This window comes from Dama dama, chromosome 29, assembly GCF_033118175.1.
Source record: "Dama dama isolate Ldn47 chromosome 29, ASM3311817v1, whole genome shotgun sequence".
Taxonomy (NCBI): Eukaryota; Metazoa; Chordata; class Mammalia; order Artiodactyla; family Cervidae; genus Dama; species Dama dama.
The window spans coordinates 56050409-56067846 of NC_083709.1; the positions used below are offsets into that span (position 1 = coordinate 56050409).

Below are 17438 nucleotides of genomic sequence, written 5' to 3' on the forward strand. Positions count from 1 at the left end.
CAGTCATGGCTGACTCTTTGTGACCCTGTGGACTGCAGCATGCCAGGCCTCTCTGTCCCTCACCATCTCCCAAAGTTTGCCCAAGTTCATTGGTGATGCCATCCAGCCATCTCATCCTCTGAGACCCTCTTCTCCTTCTGCCCTCAGTCTTTCCCAGCATCAGGAACTTTCCCAATAAGTCAGCTATTTGCATCAGATGACCAAAATACTGGGGTTGCAGCTTCAGCATCAGTCCTTCCAATGAGTACTCAGGGTTGATTTCCCTTAAGGTTGACTGGTTTGATCTCCTTGCTGTCGAAGGGATTCTCAGGAGTCTTCTCCAGCTGTTCAAAGGCATCAATTCTTTGGCACTCTGCATTCTTTATGACCCAGCTCTCACAACCATACGTGACCACTGGGAAGACCATAGGCTTGAGTATACGGCCACTAGGCCAGCCAGGTATGACTTAAATCAAATCCCCTATGAATATGCAGTGGATGTAATGAATAGATTCAAAGGATTAGAACTTGTAAACAGTGTGCCTGAAGAACTATGGACAGAGGTTTGAAAAACTGTACAGGAGGCAGTGAACAAAACCATCCCAAAGAAAAGAAAAACAAGAAGGCAGAGTGGTTATCTGAGGAGGCCTTACAAATAACTAAAGAAAGAAGAGAAGCAAAAAGCAAGAGAGAAAGGGAAAGGTATATCCAACTAAATGCAGATTTCCAAAGAGCAGCGCGGAGAGACAAGAGGACCTTCTTTAATGAACAATGTATAAAACTAGAAGAAAACAACCGAAGGGGAAAGACTTGAAATCTCTCCAGGAAAGTTAGAGATATCAAGGGAACATTTTGCCTAAAGGTGGGCACAATAAAGAGACGTTCTAGTTCCAGCTAAATCTCTTACCTTAAAGGGCCACTTGAAGTAAATTGGGTCAAATGGAGGTGGAAAAACTAGAAAAGATGAGAGAGAGATGCTTGTCTGATTAAGTGAAACAGAATTTCACAGACATGCTGCTGGTGGGAACTTGCGTTCATTTGTGGTGTTTCTATTAAAGGACTGGCAATGGAAGAAAGAGCAAACACCTGAAGCAGCAAGACTCAAATCAAATACAAACACCCCCCCCGGCCAAGTTAGAACCTTGCTGTGCTGTCTTCCCAGAGCTCCCTGTTAATGTCTTATTGCAGAAGTTGCCTCATTTTATCATAGTAAGTGCCTGCTGTAGTGCAGCTCCAGTAACTCCTGAGAGCACAGGCAGTCTTTGCATTTATCTCTGTTCCCCCTTATTGGATGCTGATTGAAGACATAATTGATGGTATAAATTGCAACATATATGTGAAACTCCATCCAAGTCTGAACATTATGGTTTATATAAACAGGTATAAAATGCTTCATGACCCATGATGGGCAGCTTGCTGCATTCCCTTTTCAGATTAACATGGAACTGGCTCTAGGCCCCACCTGCCAGAATTAAGGGAGATCCAGTATCATACTTCTGCCTTCCTGTTGTAGAGTGAAATGTTTGTGTACCCAACCTAATTTATATGTTGAAACCTCATCTCCCATGTGATAGTACTAGGAGTTGGGGCCTTTAGGCAGTGCTTAGGTCATGAGGGTGGAGCCCTTATGAATGGAATTAGTGGCTTTGTAAACACAAATCTCCTTTACCCCTTCCAACATATGAAAACACAGTGAAAAGATGGCTGTCTATCAATCAGGATGCCTTTTTTTCCTTCTTGATAAATTGTCCACTCCATGAATGGGAGACTTTTTAATAGAGAATAAAAATTCTAATACAAGTTAAATTATCACCTGCAGGTCACTCTGTTATATCAAAGATGCATAGAACAAGAATGCATGCTTTTGTTAAATTCATCTCTTGCATATTGAAAGGATTTCATCTTTAGTAATGACCTAAATGTAAAAATCTATGCCATATTGTTTTAACCTTTGTAATTTATTTTTTAGTTATTACAAAAAAAGTGTTTTGGTAGACAGTCCAGAAAGGAAACATTGCCAAGCCTGCTGCCAGAGACAGAACAGGAGAAGCCAGTCTCACAGGACTCTGTTGAAAGCAAGCCACCTTCAACAGTCCCCTGATATCCTCACTGCACTGGTTTGGCAGTAACTTCCCAAGACCAGTGTGCAAGGAAGGAAGATAGAGAAGTAGCCCTGTGGTATGGTACTTGGCTGGGATCACTCCATATCACTTTATGCCTGGTAACTCAATGAAACTGCTTACCGTTATATTAAGAGGCATAACAGCTCATAAAAGCATATTCATAGTACTGGAGGACTTAGGCCAGGAGAGGTTGTCAAGAACCCCCCTGTGAATTAATTATTCAGATAATGCTGCTGAGACCAGACTACTGGCCCATTGTCATCAGTGGTCTGGTCTCAACAATATTACCTGAATAATTCAGGTAATTTCCTGATAATTAAGGTTCGTTGCTCCTTTGGGAGAACATCTCCGGTGGGTTTTCCTACTTATTGATCTCAGAATTGTTAAATAATGGTGAAACTCACTAGAGTTTAGGTTTAAATATTTTCTTTTCCTGGAGACTCTCTAGCCTCTAGCCAAAGGTATTTATTCCCTATTTAGTTTTCTTTGAGTTGAGCTACAAAGGTGATATGGATGTAGGGTAACTTGTCAAGCCACAAACATAACCTGCTCTGTAATAATACACTCCCACACTGTTATCTTGCTTTGAACATGGTATGATTCAACTTCTAATCCTATTTTCCTAATTCTTAAATGAAGAATTAAATTAAATTCTTAAATTAAATTAAATTCTTAAATGAAGTTGGTTTCACTCTATTAAAGATCATCCTCAACTGAAAGTCACTAAAATATATGTCACAAGGGCTAGCCCAACACAAAGCTCTTAATCCGAAGTTGACCTTTTTAGAAAACCTGTAACTCGGAATTTGACCTTATCACCTCAGGAAATTAATTTAAAAATCTGTCTCTACACTGTTACATGTGTGTTTTTTTTTTTTAATCAAGATTTTATGAATTTGACTTGGATTATAGGAGAAATTATTTGCTCACTGAAACACCTTTTTAAAAATTCCTTTTCTTTCTTACTTAAGATATAGAAAAAAACTTGTTTTGAAAGGAACTCAAAATGAAAGCGGAGAAGGCAATGGCACCCCACTCCAGTATTCTTGCCTGGAAAATCCATTGGATGGAGGAGCCTAGCAGGCTGCGGTCTATAGGGTTTCGAAGAGTCGCACATGACTGAGTGACTTCACTTTCACTTTTCACTTTCACGCATTGGAGAAGGAAATGGCAACCCACTCCAGTGTTCTTGCCTGGAGAATCCCAGGGACCGGGGAGCCTGGTGGGCTGCCGTCTATGGGAGTTGCACAGAGTCCGATATGACTGAAGTGACTTAGCAGTAATATGAAAGAGAGCATGGGTGTGGGCCACCATATATCAAAGCCTCAAGGAATTCGCTTTCAGCATGTTTATGTTTCAACTGAGGCTTCTGAATACCACCCAGTATGGGTTGTAATGTATGCAGAGTAACTGTGATTGGCACTGAAGAGTAAAAGCCTCAGGCTTGAGTTAGGGAGGGAGCAAGAGAATATTAACAACCCAGAAACCTGTTTGGATCATGACAGGTGGCTGTTGATTAGGACAGGCATATAACTCACCTGGGGGCCTTAGTGGAAATGTCATGCCTTATTTTAGAAAGAAATTAGATTCGGTGATGGGAGATACACTTTAGGGACTAAATAGCACACTAATAATGTATTTTAAATGTGTCACTTACCAGCAAGATTGATTTTCAAATTTGCTTCTAACAAAGATTAAAATAAAAATAAAACCTGATAGCAAATGGTGAATCAATGAAAAGAAATGTGTGAAAGCATGATGGGGGATTATGTGAGATACTACTCCTGCCACCAAATTCTATGAAATGCTAGTTTTTAAAAAAATATTACTTGAAAATAACTTAAAATTTAGTCAGTTGCAGGCAAATTTATTGGAACAGGAAATATATCAGTGGTTGTATAGGGCTGGAGATGGGATCTGGGATTAACTATAATCTGGCATAACGGACCTCTTGTGGGTGACAAAAATGTTCTAAAACTGAATTGGGAATATAGTTGCCTACCTGTATAAGTTTAATGACAATCAAGGAAGTGACAAATAGATTCAAGGGATTAGATCTGATAGAGTGTCTGAAGAACTACAGACGGAGGTTCATGACATTGTGTAGGAGGCAGTGATCAAGACCATCCCCAAGAAAAAGAAATGCAAAAAGGCAAAATGGTTATCTGAGGAGGCCTTACATATAGCTGAGAAAAGAAGAGAAGCTAAAGGCAAGGTGAAAAGGAAAGATATAGTCATTTGAAGGCAGAGTTCCAAAGAATAGCAAGGAGAGATAAGAAAGCATTTCTCAGTGATCAATGCAAAGAAATAGAGGAAAACAACAGAATGGGAAAGACTAGAGATCTCTTCAAGAGAATTAGAGATACCAAGGGACTATTTCACACAAAGATGGGCTAAATAAAAGACAGAAATGGTATGGACCTAACAGAAGCAGAAGATATTAAGAAGAGGTGGCAAGAATACACAGAACTGTACAAAAAAGATCTTCATGACCCAGATAACCATGATGGTATGATCACTCACCCAGAGCCAGACATCCAGGAATGTGAAGTCAAGTGGGCCTTAGGAAGCATCACTATGAACAAAGGCTAGTGAAGGTGATGGAATTTCAGTTGAGCTATTTCAAATCCTAAAAGATGATTCTGTGAAAGTGCTGCACTCAATATGCTAGCAAATTTGGAAAACTCAGCATTAGCCACAGGACTGGAAAAGGTCAGTTTTCATTCCAATTCCAAAGAAAGGCAATGCCAAACAATGTTCAAACTATCGCACAATTGCACTCATCTCACAGGCTAGCAAAATGATGCTCAAAATTCTCCAAGCCAGGCTTCAACAGTACATGAACTGAGAACTTTCAGATGTTCAAGCTGGATTTAGGAAAGGCAGAGGAACCAGAGATCAAATTGCCAACATCCACTGGATCATTGAAAAAGCAAGAGAGTTCCAAAAAAACATCTATTTCTGCTTTATTGACTATGCCAAAGCCTTTGACTATGTGGATCACAATAAACTGGAAAATTCTGAAAGAGATGGGAATACCAGACCACCTGACCTGCCTCCTGAGAAATCTGTATGCAGGTCAGGAAGCAACAGTTAGAACTAGACATGGAACAACAGACTGCTTCCAAATAGGGAAAGGAGTACGTCAAGACCATATATTGTCACCCTGCTTATTCAACTTCTATGCAGAGTACATCACGTGAAATGCCAGACTGGATGAAGCACAAACTGGAATCAAGATTGCTGGGAGAAATATCAATAACCTCAGATATGCAGATGACACCACCTTTATGGCAGAAAGTGAAGAAAAGCTTAAGAACCGCTTGCTGCAGGTGAAAGAGGAGAGTGAAAACACTGGCTTAAAACTCAACATTCAGAGAACTAAGATCATGGCATCCGGTCCCATCACTTCATGGCAAATAGATGGGGAAACAATGGAAACAGTGAGAGACTATTATTTTGGGCTCCAAAATCACTGCAGATGGTGACTGCAGCCATGAAATTAAATTAGACACTTGCTCCTGGGAAGAAAAGCTATGACCAACCTAGAGAGCAGATTAAAAAGCAGAGATATTACTTTGCCACCAAAGTCTGTCTAATCAAAGCTATGGTTTTTCCAGTAGTCATGTATGGATGTGAGAGTTGGACTATAAAGAAAGCTGAGTGCCAAAGAATTGATGCTTTTGAACTGTGGTATTGGAGAAGACTCTTGAGAGTCCCTTGGACTGCAAGGAGATCCAACCATTCAATCCTAAAGGAAATCAGTCTTGAATATTCATTGGAAGGACTGATGTTGAAGCTGAAACTCCAATATTTTGGCCACCTGATGCGAAGAGCTGACTCATTGGAAAAGATTCTGATGTTGGGAAAGATAGAAGGCAGGAGGAGAAGGGGGCAACAGAGAATGAGATGACTGGATGACATCACCAACTTGATGCTTGATGAGCAAGCTTCAGGAATTGGTGATGGACAGGGAAGCCTGGCATGCTGCAGTCCATGTAGTCAGAGTTAGACATGACTGAGTGACTAAACTGAACTGAATTGGCCTGTACACTTGTGATGGGCACATTTTATAATATACAAGTTATACTTCATAAGGTTTTTAAGAACATTAACAAGGTGCAACTTCATGACATTCGACTTGGAAATGATTTCTTGGATATGACCCTAAACCATAAGCAACAGAAAGAAAAATAAGCTGGACTATATTAGAATTCAATACTTCTGTATTTAAGAACAAAATTAAGAGAATGAAAAAGGCAGCCTGCAGAATGAGAGAAAATATTTTAAAATCATGTATGTCATAATTGGTTAATATCCAGAGTATTTGAAGAAATCTTGAAGCTCAACAACAACAACAACACTAACAACTCAATTGAAAACTGAGCAAAGGTCTTGAATATGCATTTCTCCATAGAAGATATGCATATGGCCAAAAACATAAGTAAAGATGCTCAACATTACTAAGCATCAGGGAAATACAAATCGTAACCGCACAAGATACCTCCTTATATACATTAGAATGACCACTATAAAAAAAGCAAAAAACAAAAACAGGAAATAACAAGTGTTGGCAAGAATGTGAAGAGATCAGAACCCTTGTTCACTGTTGATGTAAAATGGTGCAGCTGCTTTGGAAAACAGTATGGAGGTTCCTTAAAAAATTAAAAATAGAATTCCCATATGATCCAGTAATTCCATTTCTGAGTATATACCCAAATGAATCAAAAGCAGGGTCTTTGTAGTCCATGGGATCTCATAGAGTTAGGCACAATTGAGGGACTAAGCACAAAAACTTAAAAAGGGTTAAACTTTTTTTTTAAACCAGATATGCTTCTCTATTCTAAAACCCTCTAAATTGGTTTTATCTACTCTAGTCCTGAAATACTGTGAGTCATTAATAAATTGTTGTGGATATAAATGCATTCAAGATTGTGTTAATCAGTTCTGAAATTGCCTGTGCTATTCCTTTGGTTAGTACATCTGTTGTCATGGAGTTAATTCTCACTTTTTTGTGGATAATCTTACCTAGACCACCTTCACAAATTCTGGTCCTGCAGTTCTAACTTCTTGATGGTATTGAAATAGCAGAGAAGGGGCCAAGACACAGCCTTTAAAAGAATGACACATCCCGAGGACATTAACATAAACTGATTAGAACCAAATAAGTCCAAGATGGCAGAACGGCTGACTTCCTCTAGACCTTGAGCCTCAGGATACACTCGTTGTGAGACATCAACAAGCTAAATGACACACCCACAGGTGCCATGACAGTTCCAAGACTGACCATAAAGGTCAAAACATTGTTGTTGTTGTTCAGTCACTGAGTCATGTCTCACCCTTGTAACCCCATGAGCTGCAGCATGCCAGGCTCCTCTGTGCTCTACCATCTCCTGGAGTTTGCTCAAATTTGTGTCCATTGAGTCGGTGATGCTATCTACCCATCTTGTCCTCTGTCACCCTCTTCTCCTTTTGCCTTCAATCTTTCCCAGCATCAAGGTCTTTTCCCATGAGTTGGCTCTTTGCATCAGGTGGCCAAAGTATTGGAGCTTTACCTTCAGCAGTAATCCCCTTGATGGATCACAGCCTTATAGTGGCAAAGGGGCTTGTGCAACTCAAACTATGAGCCCTGCCGTGCAGGCCCACCCAAGATAGACAGGTCATAGTGAAGATTTTTGACAAAATGTGGTTCATTGGAAGAAGAAACACAACATACTCTAATATTCTTGCCTGGAGAACTCCATGCCCAGTATGAAAAGGCAGAAAGTGGGCAGAGGCCCAGTTCTTGGAAATCCTCACCTCTCCTAACAAGTTAATGGAATACTCCTCCCTCTCAACCTATGGAATTATCCACCCCTATAAAAACTGACAACCCCATACCCTTGGGTCACTTTTGCCTTCTGAGATGGCCTACACTCTTCTGTGGAGTGTGTTTCTCTCTGAATAAATCCATTTCTTGCCTATCATTTTATCTCTCACTGAATTCTTTCTGTGATGAAATGTTAAGAACATGATTCATTAACTCCTGAGTCTGGGTGTGACCTTGGTGAAAAGACTGTAGGTTCAAGTCCCAGTCTAAATTGCATGGTTTACTCATTTTCACTGGAACATCACCAAATCATCCCAGAGTCACCATGGGTAAACAAAAATTCATATTCTTTGTAAATAATGTCTGCCTCTTGAAATCCCCGGTTCTTCCTTTGGCCTCAGTCATCCTTCTATTTATCATGGCTTACATCTGTGGAGTTTTTTTTTTGGATCCTACCTATTTCTCAGTAACAATCATTGGTTTTTCTGCCTTCACTCTTTTCTATTTCTAAACATACTGTACAATATTAGCAGGTAAATTTAAATCTTAAAACATTCAGATAATTCACAGTTAATCCTAACCCACATACCAAAGTAATCTCTGACTATTATCAAGCTTAATTCTCTTTTTCTACATTAAGTATGCTCTACTTATTCTTCCCTGATGGCTCAAATAGTAAAGAATCTGCCTGCAGTGTGGGAGACCTGGGTTCGATCCCTGGGTTGGGAAGATCCCCTGGAGGAGGGCATGGCCACCCACTCCAATGTTCTGGCCTGGAGAATCCCCATGGACAGAGGAGCCTGGCAGACTACAGGTCCATGGGGTCACGAAGAGCTGGACACGACTGAGCGACTAAGCACAGCACATTGTCCAACTCTAATTTTCATGTGTTTTACTCCCTTTCTAAATACAGTGGTCTTCCCCCTCTTTCCCACTTAATAATCTCTTTCCATTAAATGTTCCCTGATTGCTACAGCCTGTTGTCATCTCAATCTTCTCTGAATGACTCCCTTGTCTCTCACTATCTCCTCTGGACCACATAGTGAAGTGTGAGCTGTCAGAACCAGAAAAGCATAACAGAAGCAAACCCAGGATGGGCCTGGGGTCAGGTGATAAGAAAGTGTTGAGAGGCCGTTAGTTGAGATGGGATTGTGGTCAAGATCAGACAGTGAATTAGCACAATAAAAGAAACACATATGAATAAAGGGAGACTTGAGAGTCAAAGTCTTTGGAAAAGACTGAAGAACAATAAGGAATATAAACTGGAGTAAATCTTAAGTATCCCAACTTCCAATTAAGAACTCTAGTCACTGTGCCTTGCAATCTTAGGCAGCAGAGCAGTTCATGGGCAGGGTATGAAGCAGTTCATGTGGCTCCTGACAGACATGGATTCTAATCCCAGTACTACCACTTACTGTCTCTGTGATCTTAGGTAAATTACTCAGACTTCTTGATCCTTGTATTCATCTCTAAAATAGGGTTAATGACACCAATATTATAGAACTATTCTGGTAATTAGATAAAATTGAATAATGTAGCTAAAGATTCTGTAGGTGCTCAGTAATCTATTGAACATTTACCTATTAATCCTTTATTCTGGCTAAGGTCAATTGCTCTGTAGGTACTGAGTGAAAACTGCCTTCATTTTGAGTTATAAAGGTAATATTATCACTTTATCACTGTGTGAATGGGATTTCCCAGGTGGCACTAGTGGTAAAGAACCGGCCTGCCAATGCAGGAGTTATAAGGATGCAGGTTCGATCCCTGGGTTGGGAAGACCTCCTGGTGGAGGGCATGGTGACCTGCTCCAGTATTCATGCCTAGAGAATTCCATGGGCAGAGGAGCCTGGTGGGCTATAGTCCAAAGGATCCCAAAGAATCAGACACTACTGAAACAACTTAGCATGCATGTATGCAGAGGCATTCACTGTGTAGTGCATGGTGTAGAATAAAGTGTGGTGTCAATGAATGTCAGCCTACATCTTAAGTATGCAAGAAATGATATAATACCTTAATTCCTTATTTTTTCCTACCATCTTTTCTTTTTTCCATTTTCCTTTCTTTCTATTTAATTTGACTCCAGTGTGGACTGGATAGGAAATTCAGTCTCAGCGGTTCTTGGGTTCTCCACCTCCTTTCAATTTTCAGCCAAGAGTTCATTCAGAGTCTTTCACGAAGCCTTTAGGAAAGTCTTGATACTCATTGGTCTCTGTCTATCCTGAATAATGCTGAGAATCCTCTTTGCCCAATACTCCTTCAGATATTTTGCCATACTTGAACTCCAAGGTCAATCTAAGAACGCTGGATCAAATTCCAGTATCATAGGAAGCCACATGGGAAGAAGAAAGGGAAAGAAAGGAAGGATGAAAGGAAGGAAGAAGTCATTAGCTCAGGAATCTCTGGTTTTGCTTGTTAGACAATAAATCATCAAAAGAAAGTCCTATATTCTAGGAAGAAATGAAAATCTCTAGAAGGACAAAAGTCATGGAAAAGCCTAAAGTTCAGAGTATTATAGTTTTTTATTTGCAACTTGAACTTTCTCTTCCTCTGATAGAAGAGACATACATTGTTCAAAGGGTATTTCCAGTTGACTCAGACAAAGAGACCTTATGGGTTGTCTGAAGCAGGAGAAGCACTATACTTCTGGTTTTGACTCTGTCCTAACTTGATTACTTAACTTCATCTTTGGGGGCCCATTTTTTTTTTTAATCTGTAAAATGGAGGTGTTCTAACCACAAACTGTTAAAATATATTGAATTCTAAAATTCTCTGGAACCATTTGCTAGAAAAAAAATTATTTTCGAGGGTGGGCTTTGCTATAGGTTTCAGAATCACGACTATAAAAGGAAACAATTCAGAGGCAAAATAATCTCCTCCCTCACCCAACTGTCATTGCTCTTTAGCCCTGCCTCTGTTACAGCCTGGATGAATTTCTGTTCTGATTTATAGTCATTTTCTGGCAGGTCTTATCTCCTTGTTTACTACTAGGATTTAAATCCTTTATGGAACTGATTCAGCTATCTAGACATCTCTCCTTTCCTTCTTTTCTCACTCCCAGCTTACAGTCTCCTTGAACATAGTTAGCACTAGTGAGAATTATTTATGTGATGGAAATAACCATAAGTGAATGCAAAAGGAACTCAAGAATTTCCTCTGAAGATTGTCTTTATTGACTGATCTTGGAAAGTTGTTTCTGTCACCCACAGTCTAACAAATTGAAACTGCCTTTGTCCTAAAATATTTATTTAAAATGTTTTGCTATTGTATTTAACTCATTGTGTTTTCTTTTAAAATCTCACAACGAGGCTGAAAAGTAGATATTGGAAAACAAAGGCTTAGAGGGGTTAAGGGGCTTGACCAAGAGCACTTAGTTTGCTAAGATGCAGAATAAGAACATGACTCCAAATATTTCAGATTTCAAAGCCCACTTCTCTGAAGTAGAAATATTTCCCGAATCCTTTAGAAAGAGTTAGTGGTGATTGCCTCACAGTTGAAGAGACAAACTGTTTTACTAAATATATATGACAAAAGAAGAGCAACAATGGTGAATTTGGAGACAAAATTTCCTTCTAGTTCAGTCTAAGCAGGATCTCTGATTTTAAGCAGCTATTTCATGATACAGAACATTGAAGTCTAGCCTTGAGCTTGTAATCATGGTGTTTACACAGGTTTTCCTGGAGTTTGCAAATACTTGTAAGCAACAGGAGTTTTCAGTGAGGGAAAAAGGAAAACATTTTCAATATAAAGATCAAGGAGACAGACTCATTGGCCCAATCCCATTAGAATGATTTAGACTGAAAATAATATCCTTTTACTTTCAGGTTATTCTGAGTAAGCAACTATTTTCAGCAGGCATCCCATAATGAGTCCCAATTCTCAGAACACTGAAAACCCTTTCAACAATTTTTACAGGAAAATGAAGTCTACTGTTTGTGAGGGGAAGAAAAAGATACCAGCATTGCATACTGACTGTTATGGCTGTAATAAACACTCTATGGAATGTCTCTTACATGTATATTGTACTTTCAATCCACAATGAATATATATTTGAACATTAAATTTGTCTCCCCCCACCACCAAAAAACAGATATTTATGTCAAACTAAAAATCAGGACTGAACTTATATGTCTGTCTTTGGAAGTCACTCTACTTGAGAATCTTTTCTTTATCTTCTGGTTCAGTAAGGACTTTATTGATCACTGAAAACTTGGCTTGAAGTTTTAATATGATATATAATATGGAAGTTTTAATATGATATGTAATCAGAAGTCAGCTCATCTACTCCTCCCCTGTTTATACTTGAAAATAAATCATAGTGTAATAATATACATCTAGAGACTTGTCATCATGGACACACCCTTGGAATTGTCTGCTCTGACTAACTGCTTACCTCATATAGGTGAGGACACTGACTGCTTTCAGTGTTATTTCAGGCTTTTGACTCAAACTCTGATTCTAGTAATTATGGAGAATAAACACAATTTTGGATGAGAAGCATCAATTCTTTACTTTTTGGTAAATAGGTATAATTTTTGGTTTTACATAAATAGTTTTATTTATTTATGTACATAAATAAACTATAAGTAAAATTATTCAGTCTTTAAATAGAGTTTTCTAACTGGAGTTCACAGTTTAGTAAATGAATGAAAACCTAATTTAAAAATCTATGTCTTATAGAAAACAGACTTATGGTCACCAAAGGAGGAGGGGAGGAATAAATTAAATGTATGGAATTAACAGATACACACTACCATATTTAAAGGTAAACAACAAGGTTTTACTGTATAGTACAGGAAATTATGGACCTTCCCAGGTGGTGCAATGGTAAAGAGTCCACCTGCCAATGCAGGAGATGCAAGAGACATGAGTTTGATCCCAGGGTTGGGAAAAACCCCCTGGAGAAGGAAATGGCAACCCGCTCCAGTATTCTTGCTTGGGAAAATCTCATAGATGGAGGAACCTGGTGGGCTACAGTTCATGGGGTCGCAGAGTTGGTTATGACTGAGTGATTGAGCACAACAACAACAGGGAACTGTAATCAATAACTTGTAATAACCTATGATGGAAAAGGAAAAAATAAAGAATATATATATATGTGTGTGTATAACCAAATCACTTTGCTATACACCTGAAGCTAACACAATATTGTAAATCAACTATACCTCAATTAAAAAATTTTAAAAATCTTATGTCTTTGTTGAACTTATGTTCAACATAAGTGTTTTTCTATAAATTATAATAGCATCTTTTTCTAGCAAATAGTCTACAAAATTGTAAATTGATAAATGAATGAAAGTTAGAACTGTTAAACAATTTCAAGCTGTTTCCAAGGATGATTGCAATTTGACAGGTTCAGCTCCCAGGATCTATCACTCTTTAGGGGTGGGTGAGTATGCACACACTTGTGCCTATGCATGTCTGTGTGTGCAGGGGATGACACTATAAACCACAGATCATAAACTAGTGATTATTGTCACAGATGTTTTTTGATTTCCTAGCACAATGTTTTACAAAATCAAGTTCACTGTAAATATTTATAAATCAGCAGATATCAATAAAATCAGATTTCTGAAATCTCTTAAAAATGAGGGAAAATAGCAATTTCCAGCCTACAATCTTTCCTGGCAAAAACTGGATGGAGTTAGGGAGAGTGCAGAAATAACTGCAGCCCATACTTTCTAATTGTCCCCTCCTCCCTCATTGCTGTACTTTATGTTCTGGTTTCCTGTGGGTGTTTGAGTTTGAGGCCTTTGCTTTGAAGAAAATTCTCTAAGACTTCCTTTTAACATGGTACATTAGTCATTGACTTTGTGGATAGTGACTCAGAGTTGAGAAGTGTTAGAAGAGTCTCAGGACAGCTCTACAACCAGGTGAGTTGTTGAGGAACAACTGTTCCAATACCTGTTTAGGAACCCCAATAGCCCAGCTCCTTGGGACTCACAGGATAAAGAGCCGTACTGGAAGAGGAAGAACACCTTCTCAAATCTTTTCATAGATGGGAAGAAGGGAATTGGTCAAACTTCAATCACCCTTGGAAGTGGCTTGAAATTGTATAGTAGTCCTAACTTTTACTCATTCATCAGTTTTTTATTTTGTTGATATTTGCCAGTAAAAAGGTTTTATTACTATAGACAGAAACCCTTTGAATATAGGTATGATAGAGACATAGATTTTTAAATAAAGTTTTCCTTTATTTATTTAAAGCCAACAATCTGGATTGGAAACACAGCTCTTGTTTTCTTTTTAGCCTTTGCTCTGGGAGGAAAGTCTCTGATTGTAAATTTATTCTCAGCATTTTTGTTTATTAATATGAGGATATATGTATATATAGTACATATAAACCAGTGGGATTGGCTTGTATGGAATAAAACAAAACAAAGGAAACTTTGGCAATTATCCTAATAATTACTTTGATAAAAACAGCATATCTAGCTCTGTTACATGATGGCTATTTTGGTTTTAAATTAGCTCTATTACTACCAGGCCTGAATTAATAAACCAGGTAATTTTGCACAGTGGCAAAAGTCTCCTTCAAGATGAAATAGGTATTCCATGTTTAAGCTTTTAGGTGGATTAATTTTAGAAAGTTAAGGTCACAGAACTCCTTAGGTCTATAATGGATGTCACCCTTCAAATAATTCTAATTTCGTGTTTGAGCCATTCCTCACACCCCTGAGAGTGTATGTGTGTGAGAGAAGGGAAGCCAGCACTGTACGGATGTGAGTTGTTGTGAAGCCAGCACTGAAGTATGTATGTACCAGCAGTACATGGAACACAGAAGGGCTGTGTCTCTTTAATAAAACCCCTCAGTTTCCCTACTGTCCTCTGCCTGAGTTTGGATTCTACTTTTCTTGTCAGCGGGTGATGATGGCTTTTAGGAGGTGCCAATCCCACTTGCAGATACTGTTGCTCTAATTCTGCCTAAATTGCAGTTGCTGGCCTTGGGTCATGACCCCATACAGGAAGTGCTTTCAGTTCCTCCAAACATGGTATGTGGATGAGGGGGCGGAGTTTAGCACACAAATACTCAGCTGCCAACTTTTCATGTTTACAAGGGATCAAAAATAGGTCACATAAGGTCAATAATACATCCTTTCTTCCCCCTCTCAAGGAGCAAATAGTGTTGTCTTACAGTCTAGGTGAAATATAGTCTTCAACTCTAGAGCTATATTTGGAGTTTATCTTTAATGCTAACTAAACAAATTCTATAGCTCTTATGCACGTCAGTGAATTGTGTGAATAAAGTGACTTAAATTTAACTTGTTTACATGTCTGATCGACTTTCTGGGGCAAAGTTTAAAGCCAAAACATTTAGAAATGGGTAGAGGGAGTGAAAACATCTTGTTTGTTTTTGAGGTGCGACTGATATTTGACTATAAATTAGTGTTTGAGTAGAATGGTAGAAAAACAAAAAACAGTGTTGACAGGTGTCTCAGAGGTCATGTCCAACCCTCTTCCTGAGGATGCATGAATCACCAGCCCACTCTGATTCCTTCTTTCTGAGCTGCTGCATTTTTTTTTTTTTTCAGGTTTTGCTACTTCAGGAAACCACAGTTGTTGGCTGATAGAAAAACTGCAGCAGCTCCATAATATGAGAGAGCTATTTCTGCCAGTGAGGTATTAACAGTATCTAGTATATAACAGACCTTGCACTATAAGAAAAGACTGTTCTTTGCTATCAAGAAATTAAAAAAAAAAAACACAAGAAACTGTGTTTTTGGAACTTTTAGCTCTGAGGTTTCCCATACATCTAGGAATTCTAATATTATTCCTCTGGTGAGTAGACTTGGAAACACAGTAAAATGTTTTCTTTACAACATTATCATTTCCATTAATTGAAGCAAATGTTGATCAGTATAAATTATTTATATGAGCACTGGGAGCCACCTCCCTTGGTGCAAGGCAATCTGTTAAAGATTTGCTATCATGCTAGTGAATGAGGGGGAAGGGGGAGAAATGCATTTTATGAGTCATAAAGCTTTAGGAACTTTAGTCCTTATGTTTGCATTTGAAAATGAACTCTTGGTGAAATGCACTGTAAAAGAAACAACGAAACCCAAATTCGCTAACAGCATGCATCAAAATAATGGTGAAAAAGACCTAAATGTTGCTGACATGCCAAATATGATGATCAAATGATAGATTAGAAAAGGTCCTTAAGACATAGAAGGACTTAAAAGTGTAGCAGGATTGACTGGCTCATGCCTTAATTTGATTTCTAACAAAATGTGTTTATCGGCCATAGTTTGTCTGAGGGGCAAGGGAAAGTGAGAAAAGAGAATGGACAGAGAACCAGCTCCTAATGGACTTCTCCTCACACTTATTGGTGTCACTGTAAGAATCTTGTTGTAGTTGTCTACAGGCAAAGTCTAGCTTCCAGGGACAGCTAGGTAGTGCCCCTAAGGCAAATAATTGGTAAGTACACCATTATTCTGATGCTCCATATACGTTAATGCATTTAATGCTTGCATCAAGCCTGTGAGGTAGGTATTATCATTAATCCTATTCCACAGTTGGAGAAACTGAAGCACAATGAGGTTAAGTGTCATGTGCAAGGTCACACAGAAAGTTCTAATAGAAGAGCCAAGAAGTGAACCCAGGTGATTGAGTTCTAGACACTGCGCTCTTAAATCATTGTACTAAATAACCTCTTAAAGATTTAGTTCTGTGTTTTACAGTCTGGTCTAAAATTAACCTGCATTAAACTTCCTGGAGTGATTCTTAAAATTTCCTAGGCTAGGGTATCAGAATCTCTGGGAGTTGGGCTTAAGAATTCCCATTTAGCAGCTTAGTTTTGCACACTAAGATTTGATAATCTACTATTCTGAGGAGTGGGAGCGGGAGCTAGAGAGAAGCTGCAGTGTAGGTGCAAAAGCAGAAATTCCAACAAGGCAGAAACTATATTGCCTCCCCTGATCTAGCCTTGGAAATCATGAAGCATTACTTTATTGCATTCTGAACATTCTGGACCATATTCAAAGGAGAAGAATTAGACTCCATGTTTTTGTGGGAAAAGTGTCAAAGAATACAGATCTAGTTTAAAACCATTACAGGTGGGACTTCCCTGGTGGTCCAGCGGTTGACTGTGCTTCCACCGCAGGGGGGCACAGGTTTGATCTATGGGAACTGAGATCCACAAGCCGTGCAGTGTGGCCAAAACAAAACAAACCAACAAAAACCCATTTACAGGTGCTATGGGAAAAAATAGAATAATAGTAATATTCAACATTATTCAGCACTTAATGTGTCAGATCCTCTTCTAAATATTCTATGTAAATTCCTCCCACAACCCTCTAAGACAGACTATATTATAATCTCTATTGTATGGAATCTGAGCTTGTATAACTTTCCTAAAGCATAACTTGCCAGAAAGCAATGGTCATTGGATTAAAAGCCAGGCAGCCTGGTTCCAGAAATAATCTCTTCTTCACTACTGTACACTACATAACTGGGGTGTAGTCCCATAGACATGGGATCTAGTCCAAAGCACTAATTTGAGGAGGACTCTGTTATGCTCCAAGTGTTTT

The 17438-nt window shown here is 38.8% G+C and overlaps 1 protein-coding gene across 1 annotated transcript in view; it reads left to right on the top strand.

The window, feature by feature from the left end:
• The window catches only part of TMC1 (transmembrane channel like 1), a 364253-nt gene that overhangs the window by 88395 nt on the left and 258420 nt on the right, over positions 1–17438 (top strand). The window contains exon 3 of the mRNA XM_061132306.1: positions 15441–15528. The gene's annotated coding sequence lies outside the window, so the exon portion shown is untranslated. The remainder of the gene's footprint in view (positions 1–15440; positions 15529–17438) is intronic.